At 34.2% G+C, this 12,391-nt stretch overlaps 1 protein-coding gene and 1 long non-coding RNA gene across 2 annotated transcripts in view; one reads left to right on the top strand and one right to left on the bottom strand.

Moving 5' to 3' along the window:
* The window catches only part of LOC138317343 (uncharacterized), a 471,671-nt gene that overhangs the window by 34,938 nt on the left and 424,342 nt on the right, over positions 1 to 12,391 (top strand). The gene's annotated exons all lie outside the window — the stretch shown is intronic.
* LOC138317341 (uncharacterized) overlaps positions 1 to 12,391 on the bottom strand; it is an 82,184-nt gene that overhangs the window by 15,101 nt on the left and 54,692 nt on the right. The window contains exon 5 of the long non-coding RNA XR_011207758.1: positions 6,784 to 6,972. This is a non-coding gene — a long non-coding RNA (uncharacterized lncRNA). The remainder of the gene's footprint in view (positions 1 to 6,783; positions 6,973 to 12,391) is intronic.

The raw sequence follows: 12,391 nt of genomic DNA, 5'->3' as shown, positions 1-12,391 counted from the left end.
ACGGCTGATCCTAAGATTTTTGAGATGAGTGGTGTTAGGGACGACTATTATTGTAGGAAGACAATCTTGGATGTCAATACTAAAATTATCTGAGAGGATTCCCATTAAGTATAGGATCAAGGCCAAATCAACCGACTTTGACACACTTTCTGCTAGCCAACACTTTAACTGGGTCAACTTGATCTTACAGTTATTCGATAATGTTATAAAAAAAGTGATTATTCCATAAACTTCTCTCCTCTTTCCTAAAGATGACTTATATTTCAAGGTTTTTTGCTAACAAATCACTTGAGAGTTCATTTAATAACCCCCTCCCCCCCCTTTTTTTTTTTCCTTTTAGATTTAAGCAGTTCTTCAGCAAAAATTGATTGTGTATTTTGTCTGTTTTAAAGTAACCAATTTAGGAACCTTTTCTTAAACAAGAAAAGTCCACATAGACAATACAATTAGCTGAATGATCCATGTCAGTCAAATAAATATCCCTCAAAATACTTAATGTCATAAATAATTCTTTAATTAAAGACATTAAAAAAGCGCCTCAATTATCAAATTCTTGATTCTTCTTTTGCCAAAAACAAATAGTCTTGCCTACAATTTTAAATTCTCTGATCAGTAGGGATGCATATATATATTTACCAATAAACTTCCAGACAGATATAACCAGCGTTTTCTCAGGTAGAGCAGAAACAACCATACATTAACATAAGTTTCGTTACCACTTTCATATTATGCGTAAATGTATATTATGCCAACTACGAATATACGAAATTAAAGCATGAACCTCAATCTGATCATTATGATGTAAGTCAGTGACTGTTCAACGTGCTGAATCTTCCAATACTGGAGGAGGACGGCATTGTGGATTAAGATGACAATTCTATGGTAATGAGACTATTCAATAGTGTCTAGACTGCAAATTATCCTCTTGATTCCTTTATCTCTTTGAAACTATACACCATGTCTGTGGTTCAGCAGCACTGACAAGGCAATATCGAATTCATCTCAGATATATTTATTATCCCGATCAAATCTCACCTTTACAAGTTTTTTTTTTTATTATGCTCTGTAGTTAGCGATGGCCTAATTTAAGTTGATTTTCCAGTTGATTTTATTGTCTAATCAGACCTATATTCAGCATCTTTGGGTAATGAAGTGACTTAAGGATATCCTTTTTAGTGTAGATGTCTTAATTATAAGAGGATATATCTTTACTCCTCATGGAAATGTTGATATGTATCCCATAATACAATACCATTGTTCTATCCTACAATTTCGTACAGAGTCCAATTCAATAGAATATTGTCTCAATATCTGATATCAAATAAGTCCATTTAGAACATTGGCTAAGAAGTTGGTTTTGAAGAAAGAGTTGAATGCAAGGAGTAGAAACTAGAAAGACTTTTAAGTGCTGAAATACAGTCAACAATTGCTTAGTCTACTTTCCACAGCCATAGCTTTTACACCTGTTCCACTTTCAGATATGGTGACTTAAGAAGTGTCCATTTGCTTATAAACAATATCAACATAATCCATCTTCAAGCACAAAATAAAAAACAAAATGATTTCTCATTACATTCTTTAATCCATGGGACATTTCAACAGTGTATTAAACCCTATATTGATAATGTGTAAGGTCATATACATTTGGAATTGTAGTTTTTCATGTCTCATTAAAACAGAATCACAACGTTAACCTTTATATTTCTTTTTACTCCAATTACCTGGCCACACAAATGACCACAGAAGACCGCTGTCTGGTAACATAAACGTGGAGAGAAGAACAAACCCCTAACAAAGTCAGACCCATAAATATAGCCGACTGGACACCGGACAGGAAAACGAAGACAAATGACAACGATGTGACAGACTAAAGAGACAAACTTAATAATAAACCCCTGAATATTTGATTTCCTGCAGAGATATGATCAATATTTCATCCCTGTATCCTGCACATACTTATGATGGCCTCGTTCCACAAGTTTTGTGGAACTCCAGACACAAATTTTTTTCCCATCTGATAACATGAATCATGTGCGGTAATTTGTCCTAAAAATCCCTAATTTACCAATTTTCACAGTATCTGATATCTAAAACTATGACCAATCAGAAGACTCTATTTAGTAACCATGGCAAGTTTCAAAAGTGCCACTTCTGTATTTGGCATCCTTAAAAACATTTATGTAACATTTTTCATGGAATTGGGACAATATCAATGAATTTGATCAATCAGAAGACTTATTTTCTTAACCACAACAATCAAGATTTTCCCCAATAGTATCGTTGTGGTTGGCATCCCTCAAAACCATTTTATATAAATATAAGATATTACCAAATATCTTCTTCAATTTACTGCAATGGAATACAAATAATTTCTATGAAATATGGCTACAGTGAATTGCATTAGTCATGCAAATGTGGATTGATGAAGTTGGATTGCAATAAGTCATATACCACCTGACTATTGACTGAAGTACATTGCAATGCAAAAGGCCATCAGCTGAAAATATAGGATTGCAATAAGTCAACAGATACTGTAACTTATTTGGATTGCAGAAGACCATCAGCCGAAGACTGCCTTAATAGGATTGCAATAAGTCAACAGATAATATGACTTATTTGGATTGCAATAAGTCAACAGATAATGACTTATTTGGATTGCAATAAGTCAACAGATAATGACTTATTTGGATTGCAGTAAGTCAACAGATACTAAGATACCTAGGACTTCCAAACTTTCATATTCTGATCAATTGCTAGAAAATCTCGGTTTGAGCCTAGTCTGGCTGCTAACCCAGTGATCTGTCCAGTGTTCCAGACATTGCATAAAGGTGTACAAACAATCAGCCTCAGTGTGGCTGGGAAATGCCAAGAGCTGAGTCAGCTTTTTTTAATCGGCTCACAGTGGAAAGCAGCAGAGCTGTAAGTAAATCAATTGTAGGCAGTGTCGTTAGAAGCCACACATCCGTAACACAGCACTGCACAATCATAGCCAAGTACTTTTCCCATCGGCAGCACCGAAAATTGCTTTAAACAACTAAATATCATTAGGCCGCATCTTTATTTTTTGTTGTGTCTAGGTCTATAGATAAATTCTATGAATGCGCTCATTCTTCAAACAGATGTTCCTGGAGACAAAAAATAATTTTCTCGAGTGTATTTTACAAAGAAGTTAATACATCAAAGTCAAAATTTATCTCTGTTTTTATCCTCATGACTGCGAGCATGTTTATACAGGTTGGTTTCACTAGGTATGTATTCTGTCTAGAGATATAATCATTGCCATGCCTCAAACAAGTGTATTCTGGGTAAATGAAGTGCATTGTGGGTAAATACTGGGTTGTCTATACCATTTGCATTGTGGGTAAATTATTTCAGTTATTGGTACTGTTGGCACACAGGGTAAATGAAAAATGTGTTGCCTACATATATTCTCAATGAATTGTATTGCAGTTAAATATAACATCGTTGCCGTCTGCAACAGGTGCATTGTGGGTAATTTTTTCAGGGTTGTCCGTATCAGGTGCTTTCTGAGTAAGTGATATCAGAGTTGTCTATAATAAACTTTATTATTACGAAACAGTCTTACACACCATTCCATTAGACACATTAAAACTTCTCAAAAAAGTTATGAAAAATAAATACTTATTCATGTACAGATTATTGATAGTTCCATAATTTTAAGACATATACATACATGAATGGCAAATTTTGAATTAATAATAATATCTGTGCTTGCCCAAATTGGAAGGAAATCATACAATATCAGTGTAGCATGGAATACAATCAAGACATTTTACCTAAGCAATATTTTTCAACATCTTATTCCAGAATATTTACATATCTAATCTATTTAGAAATCTACTGTTAATCACATATAGGTTAGATTTACTTCTGAGAATGATTCTTCATCCCACATCAGGTAACAATATGTTTTTTTAGTTTAAGTTCAGTTTAACAAATGTTGAATGCTCACCATACTGGAATCTTTACATTTGAATAGTTGCTATATCACAGAAATTTGCACCTTACAAAAACTTGATTGCATTCCTGCACATTGTGAATAGCTAGAGTTGCTAGTTGGTATACAGGAATGAGAAGATATATGTACCTCAGACAAGACTTGTACAAGATGCCAAACATCGGCACATACATAAGTAATGTTCCACATACCAGACACTTCCCAACATCTTAACATCTCGTAAAGAAAACCGCAATTTATAGTCCCCAAATTAAAACAGTCTGAAAATTTGATAATAATTCTACTATCCGTTAAGACAAATGCAATCATGAGAAATATATTTCTATGGAGGAAAGTCCTTTTGTTATTTATCGCTTCAAGCTGTCCATGCTTTGGAAAGCTTGAATGACAAGAGCTCCACAGTTCGAGCTGTCTGGAGGAAACCTTACAGTCTATTTACATAATCTTCCTGGGGATCATTCATTTCATTCTCCTGAGTGTCTGGTATCTCACCAATGCCAGGCGAGGGAGAATTCATTATTTTTGAACAAGACATTGCCATCCTCTGAGAGTATACAATGGTGAAGAAATGCATATATGCTAGACACTGACATTTCCAAACTAGCCCATACAGAATTATCCTGCTAATATTAAATTTAATGCATCACTTGCTTGATATTTTTCCACCAATCATCTTGTGGAATCCAAAAGTAATTTTTCATCCAGACATGAATATGTGCCCAGAAATAATATTATATATCTGTCTGCAAATAAATATAATTCCACTTTTTCTGAAACGTAATTGAAAAACTTCCGACTATTTTGTGCACATAATGTATCGTCAGATGATCAGTTGTTTATTAGCACAGTACAGGACTAGCGATCATATTACTTGATTGAGATAATTCACTACTATTCAATAATTACTCTTTAACAAAATACACTATCCTTGTATACTTGTGTAAGCACTGGCATTAACAGATTCAATAATTAAATGATTCATTATCAAAAAGCGCAATGAGGCAGAAAAATTACAAATATATCGGTAAAATGTAAAATCCTAAAATTCCTCTGAATTTGGTCAGAGAAGTGAGAATTTGTAGACTAAACTGTTTCTCAGACACACACACCAATCATGGTTTAGGGACAGAACATCTATAGCCATGTTGCCCAATTCCCATTGTCTTTGACATATGACAATAAATTACTCTGAAATGAAATGTTTAACCAACTATGGATAGGAAATTTCAATTTGAACCACAACCATAGAAAATGTCTACCAGACGTTCCAACCAACTGCAGAATGATGAAGAGACCAGATTAAGGAACAATCATTGGCCCCAACAGTTGAAGAGAAACCAAGGATGAATCTAACCATTATTTCAGAATTTGTGGTAAGTGTTTGAAGCCCTTGTCTGACCTTTTAGCAATAATCTGTGGAAGGAGCATGCCATACCCCCATGCCATGTCACCTTCATTACAAGTGCACCACCTTTTAAGGAAAGGCTGGTCAGTGGATAATTGATATGGGCAAAGCCAATGTTCAGAGCTTTTATACATGATCACCAGCTCCAGAGGACAATCTTCACAGGGACTTGTAGATTGTTAATGTTTCTACACTATAAGCACAGGGACCTGTGGACTGACAGTACATATGAACACTGGGAAATTTGACTGATCATGGATCAATTTAACTTTTGTTTGGACATTCTTTATGGATATTTACATCCTCTCAAAGATTACCGAACTTTCAACTAGACTTATTTCTCTTTTGACTCAACTCCAATTCTGTGGTTTTACATTTTCACAATGACAAGCTTGTACCTTATATTGGTATTTTCTGTAGGCATAGGACAGTGAATTCATTCTAGACTTGCCCAAGCCCTTTTATTGACCCGGCAATTTGGAACTTCTCCCAGTTTTGTGAGGGAGAAAAGCCAAAAGCAGATGAAAGAACTGCGGTCTATTCTCCAATACTTAGTTGTTGACAAGGCATGAACTTTATGACTGAAACATTTGTTACACATTATAGGCCGGATATATTCTTTTACATAACTATACCTATGTGAATGAATACTTTAAAATCATCTTCTTAAAATCAAAATTGAAAACATTTCAATCTGAGTTCTGCATCTTAAATTGATCACAATTAATTATATAGTAATTTTCTTGTAATTTTAAGTATTTCAAATAAGTCCTACTATGATAAATTAAGAAACCCCAAAAGACTTTTTAAAATTCAGAGAAAAAAAATACTCTGATCGAAGAATGAAGATTATGTACCATACTGTTAAGTCATGTGCCTGATGTGGCCTACATCTGTATTGTACTTTAAGATACCAGCTGTTCATGGCAATGCACAGATTTTCTTCAGCCAACATTAATTCTAACTACTTCAGATTGACATTCATGTAATATAATAGTATAACAGCATATTTATTTTAGCCTTGGTTATTTAAGGATCAGCTATGAAACACCAAAACTAGCCATCCTCAGCAGTATTTTTTCATCAGTGTATAGGTATAAGGTTTCTATAGTGTGTGTATAAAATATGCCATAACATGATGGTTTCTAATCCAAAGGTGTCAAAAACCCTGGCACTATTGTCATACTATGAAAATGGAGACATCCAGATGACTGGGAGATTAGGATAACATTGTCAGAAAAATGTTATATATATATACCTTAAATAATATGTATAGATGATCAGTGTCTGCGGGAGGGATTAGGTATACATACAACTCATAGCGACTGTGTCCAGTTTCATAGCATCGCACGGACCTGTTGATTATAAATCTATACTGTTAATATATATGTTTACTTACTTGAATCAAGAGCAGGGTTCTAGTCCTTGTACCACAGTATATCTCCCAGGGCTAATCCTGTTGTCTGTATTCCCTGGCTGACCTCAGCCGACCTCCAGCCACCACTGACCTTTGACCTGGTTTCACACCCTTTTCAGCTTGGCCTAGTGAGATAGTGACTAGACAGCCTCAGCAGCTGAGCATCACTCTCTGTAATGTGTGAGACAAATATTGGAAATTAACTATGTGGCCAGGCACTGGGCATCACTCCGTGTAAAGTGTGAGAAAAATATTGGAAATTAACTATGTGGCCAGGCACTGGGCATCACTCCCTGTAAAGTGTCAGACAAATATTAGAAATTAAATATTAGAAATTAAATATGTGGTTATGCACTGGGCATCACTCCCTGTAAATAGTCATGAGACAAATATTGGAAATTAACTATGAGGCCAGGCACTGGTAGCTGGCATCACTTAAAACTTGAACCAGTTGTAAACGTCACAGGATATAAATTTGGTTTTGATAACCTGCAACTGACATTCAAACTCGAAAAGCAATCCAAACCGTGCACCCACTTTTCATAGGGAATTGTGTTTGAATTGTGAGATTGATCTGAATGTGGAAAGTTTCAAGTTATCATGGGAAATGTTCATAGAGAAACTGATGATGCCACTTTTACTGTCACAGATGCTACGGTATAACAATGGCTAACAACTGCTAAGTCCGAGACTCTCAATACAAATACATCAGAAGAACGAGTTTATTTTGAAAGACAGGAAACCTGAAAGGAAGAATAACAGATCAGAAGGACAAGTGTTCAATGGTTTAGACAAGAACAAAATTGATAAACAAATTCTCACTCAGACACAAGGTGGTAAAAGTCTGTCATTATACTGAATACCACATGATCATGTCACATGACCATTATGCAAATGAAGGGTTCTTGACCCGTCTGGTGTTGGTATGTATCGTATATATAAAAGCCCATCAAGTAGGACGCGTATTAACCTGTCTACATTCTGAAGATAATTCATTTTACCAGACGATGTTCTGGTCTAAAGAATCTGTAATAGCACCAAAAAAGTTCAGAGGGCATGAAGAATTTGTCTTCTTAATGTATCATTACAAACAAGAGGCTTGGTACATCACAGATATATCAGTAATTCATATACGAGACTTTATAAAACAAATCATAGAAGCTTTTTTTTTTTAATTTTTGCAAAATGAACAAAAATTTCAGATACTTTTTTCATCTAACTTCTAACAAACTACATTTCAAAGAAGTTAAATTTAAAAATATGTTGTTATAATCCAATGGAGGCTGCTATTTTGTCAACATGTCTTCAAATACAGACGTCTTATCATTGTTAACTGATGTCATAATGGGGTTATTGTTCTTGGAAGAGGAGCATGGGAACATTTCTGTATACTTCCATTCAATTCTTATATGGTCCATGGAGACAGTTGGTATGTTTTGACCATAGGTCAACTTGTGTTGACCTTAAATGACTTCAGCCGTTTAAAGGACATTAGACATCAACAAACCTGTGAGCAAATTATACAAGTCTGTGTACAGGTTCTGGGTCCAATATCTCATATGCATAAATTTTCCATAAGTCTTCTGTCGATTTGTTTGTATTGGCTTTCCTATGTATTTAATTTTTACTGGGTTTGGACTTGAACAAAAACATGATAAGCACAAGGTAAGTAATTTGGTGAAAACACTCTAAGGAGTTTTATTTTACAGCTTGACTAAGAGTCAGGAGTTTTATTTTACAACTTGACTAAGAGTCAGGAGTTTTATTTTACAACTTGACTAAGAGTCAGGAGTTTTATTTTACGACTTGACTAAGAGTCAGGAGTTTTATTTTACAACTTGACTAAGAGTCAGGAGTTTTATTTTACAACTTGACTAAGAGTCGGGAGTTTTATTTTACAACTTGACTAAGAGTCAGGAGTTTTATTTTACAACTTGACTAAGAGTCAGGAGTTTTATTTTACATCTTGACTAAGAGTCAGGAGTTTTATTTTACAACTTGACTAAGAGTCAGGAGTTTTATTTTACAACTTGACTAAGAGTCAGGAGTTTTATTTTACAACTTGACTAAGAGTCAGGAGTTTTATTTTACAACTTGACTAAAAGTCAGGAGTTTTATTTTACAACTTGACTAAGAGTCAGGAGTTTTATTTTACAACTTGACTAAGAGTCAGGAGTTTTATTTTACAACTTGACTAAGAGTCAGGAGTTTTATTTTACAACTTGACTAAGAGTCAGGAGTTTTATTTTACAACTTGACTAAGAGTCAGGAGTTTTATTTTACAACTTGACTAAGAGTCAGGAGTATTATTTTACAACTTGACTAAGAGTCAGGAGTATTATTTTACGACTTGACTAAGAGTCAGGAGTTTTATTTTACAACTTGACTAAGAGTCAGGAGTTTTATTTTACAACTTGACTAAGAGTCAGGAGTTTTATTTTACAACTTGACTAAGAGTCCAGGAGTTTTATTTTACAACTTGACTAAGAGTCAGGAGTATTATTTTACAACTTGACTAAGAGTCAGGAGTTTTATTTTACAACTTGACTAAAAGTCAGGAGTATTATTTTATAACTTGACTAAAAGTCAGGAGTTTTATTTTACAACTTGACTAAGTGTCAGGAGTTTTATTTTATAACTTGACTAAGAGTCAGAAGTTTTATTTTACAACTTGACTAAGAGTCAGGAGTATTATTTTACGACTTGACTAAGAGTCAGGAGTTTTATTTTACAGCTTGACTAAGAGTCAGGAGTTTTATTTTACAGCTTGACTAAAAGTCAGGAGTATTATTTTACAACTTGACTAAGAGTCAGGAGTTTTATTTTACAACTTGACTAAGTGTCAGGAGTATTATTTTACAACTTGACTAAGAGTCAGGAGTTTTATTTTACAACTTGACTAAGAGTCAGGAGTTTTATTTTACAACTTGACTAAGAGTCAGGAGTTTTATTTTACAACTTGACTAAGAGTCAGGAGTTTTATTTTACAACTTGACTAAGAGTCAGGAGTTTTATTTTACAACTTGACTAAAAGTCAGGAGTTTTATTTTACAACTTGACTAAGAGTCAGGAGTTTTATTTTACAACTTGACTAAGAGTCAGGAGTATTATTTTACAACTTGACTAAGAGTCGGAGGATTTTATTTTACAGCTTGACTAAGAGTCAGGAGTATTATTTTACAACTTGACTAAGAGTCAGGAGTATTATTTTACGACTTGACTAAGAGTCAGGAGTTTTATTTTACAACTTGACTAAGAGTCAGGAGTTTTATTTTACAACTTGACTAAGAGTCAGGAGTTTTATTTTACAACTTGACTAAGAGTCAGGAGTATTATTTTACAGCTTGACTAAGAGTCAGGAGTATTATTTTACAGCTTGACTAAGAGTCAGGAGTTTTATTTTACAACTTGACTAAAAGTCAGGAGTATTATTTTACAACTTGACTAAGAGTCAGGAGTTTTATTTTACAACTTGACTAAGTGTCAGGAGTTTTATTTTATAACTTGACTAAGAGTCAGAAGTTTTATTTTACAACTTGACTAAGAGTCAGGAGTATTATTTTACAACTTGACTAAAAGTCAGGAGTTTTATTTTACAACTTGACTAAGAGTCAGGAGTTTTATTTTACAGCTTGACTAAGAGTCAGGAGTATTATTTTACAACTTGACTAAAAGTCAGGAGTATTATTTTACAACTTGACTAAAAGTCAGGAGTATTATTTTACAACTTGACTAAGAGTCAGGAGTTTTATTTTACAGCTTGACTAAAAGTCAGGAGTATTATTTTACAACTTGACTAAGAGTCAGGAGTTTTATTTTACAACTTGACTAAGTGTCAGGAGTATTATTTTATAACTTGACTAAGTGCCAGGAGTATTATTTTACAACTTGACTAAGAGTCAGGAGTATTATTTTACAACTTGACTAAGTGTCAGGAGTATTATTTTACAAATTGACTAAGAGTCAGGAGTTTTATTTTATAACTTGACTAAAAGTCAGGAGTATTATTTTATAACTTGACTAAAAGTCAGGAGTTTTATTTTACAACTTGACTAAAAGTCAGGAGTATTATTTTACAACTTGACTAAGAGTCAGGAGTTTTATTTGACAACTTGACTAAAAGTCAGGAGTATTTTTTTACAGCTTGACTAAAAGTCAGGAGTATTATTTTACAACTTGACTAAAAGTCAGGAGTTTTATTTTACAACTTGACTAAAAGTCAGGAGTTTTATTTTATAGCTTGACTAAAAGTCAGGAGTAGTATTTTACAACTTGACTAAAAGTCAGGAGTATTATATTTTACGATTTGACTAAAAGTCAGTAGTATTATTTTATAACTTGACTAAGAGTCAGGAGTTTTATTTTACATCTTGACTAAGAGTCAGTAGTATTATATTTTACGATTTGAGTAAAAGTCAGGAGTATTATTTTACAGCTTGACTAAAGTCAGGAGTATTATTTTACAACTTGACTAAGAGTCAGGAGTATTATTTTACAACTTGACTAAGAGCCAGGAGTTTTATTTTACAATTTGACTAAGAGAAATAAATAATCACATTGGATAATGATGTGTTAACACAGATTCACTGTAGTATACCATTGTCGGTTAGAGTATAAAGCTTGTTGTAATAACCTATCTATATTCATGAACTACCAGCATGATATTGGAGATACTGACCTATATATATCTATTTTCTGGTCAATAGGGTATGAGTCACTTAATGCAGCACAGATGGTGTGATCAATCTGATCTGGTTCACTCTCATATAAAAACCAACCATCATCTTCACTGTTTATTTATGATTTGTCCTCTGGAGTGTAACACATGAATGTATGTGGTCACTTATTTGGGAGACTGTGGTACTTTCACACTTTCACCCACTTTATAAGTTGTCCCTTGAACACTTAAGATGTTGTCCCCTGAACACTTCACAAGTTGTCCCCAACACTTTACAAGTTGTCCCCAACACTTCACAAGTTGTCCCCACAACTTAACAAGTTCACTACAACACTTAACAAGTTGCCAACAACACTTGGCAAGCAGGCCGTCTTAACTTGGCAAATAGTGACCAACATCAGACAAGGTATTTTAGCTATATAAGGCAAATGACTTCTACACCTGCCAAGCTTGCTAAGAATCTTCAAACCTTTGGTTGATGTCTTCCATTCCATGTCCTAAATGGCTGCACAGGCCTGTATTCTACCATAAGATGGCATCTTAGTGCAGTATGGGCAATAGCATATCATCTAGCAATATTGTCCTATACAAACATGGAAGGGAGTAGAACACAGCTATATACCGTATCAGTACACACAGCTGTGTAATAGTATGAGGCACCAAGGCTGGGAAAATTGTCAGATTGATAAGAAAGAGGAAACACCATTTGTGAATCCTCTAGAGACCTTTGCCCTTATACTTTTCTCGAACATCATGGTACCAGGACAACTTTGACATTCCTAGGCCTATAAAGGGCCACTGTGGATAACAAACGGATTGATCTTGATACCATTTATTGTCTCAGGGAGTATGTAATAACTCCAGTTAAATCAGATTGTGCTTTCCTTGGTCCACTTATCTAAGCGACATACC

This window comes from Argopecten irradians, chromosome 3 (assembly GCF_041381155.1).
Source record: "Argopecten irradians isolate NY chromosome 3, Ai_NY, whole genome shotgun sequence".
Taxonomy (NCBI): domain Eukaryota; kingdom Metazoa; phylum Mollusca; class Bivalvia; order Pectinida; family Pectinidae; genus Argopecten; species Argopecten irradians.
The sequence above is the reverse complement of the archived record's forward strand: the minus strand, read 5'-3'. Positions and strand labels throughout refer to the sequence as shown.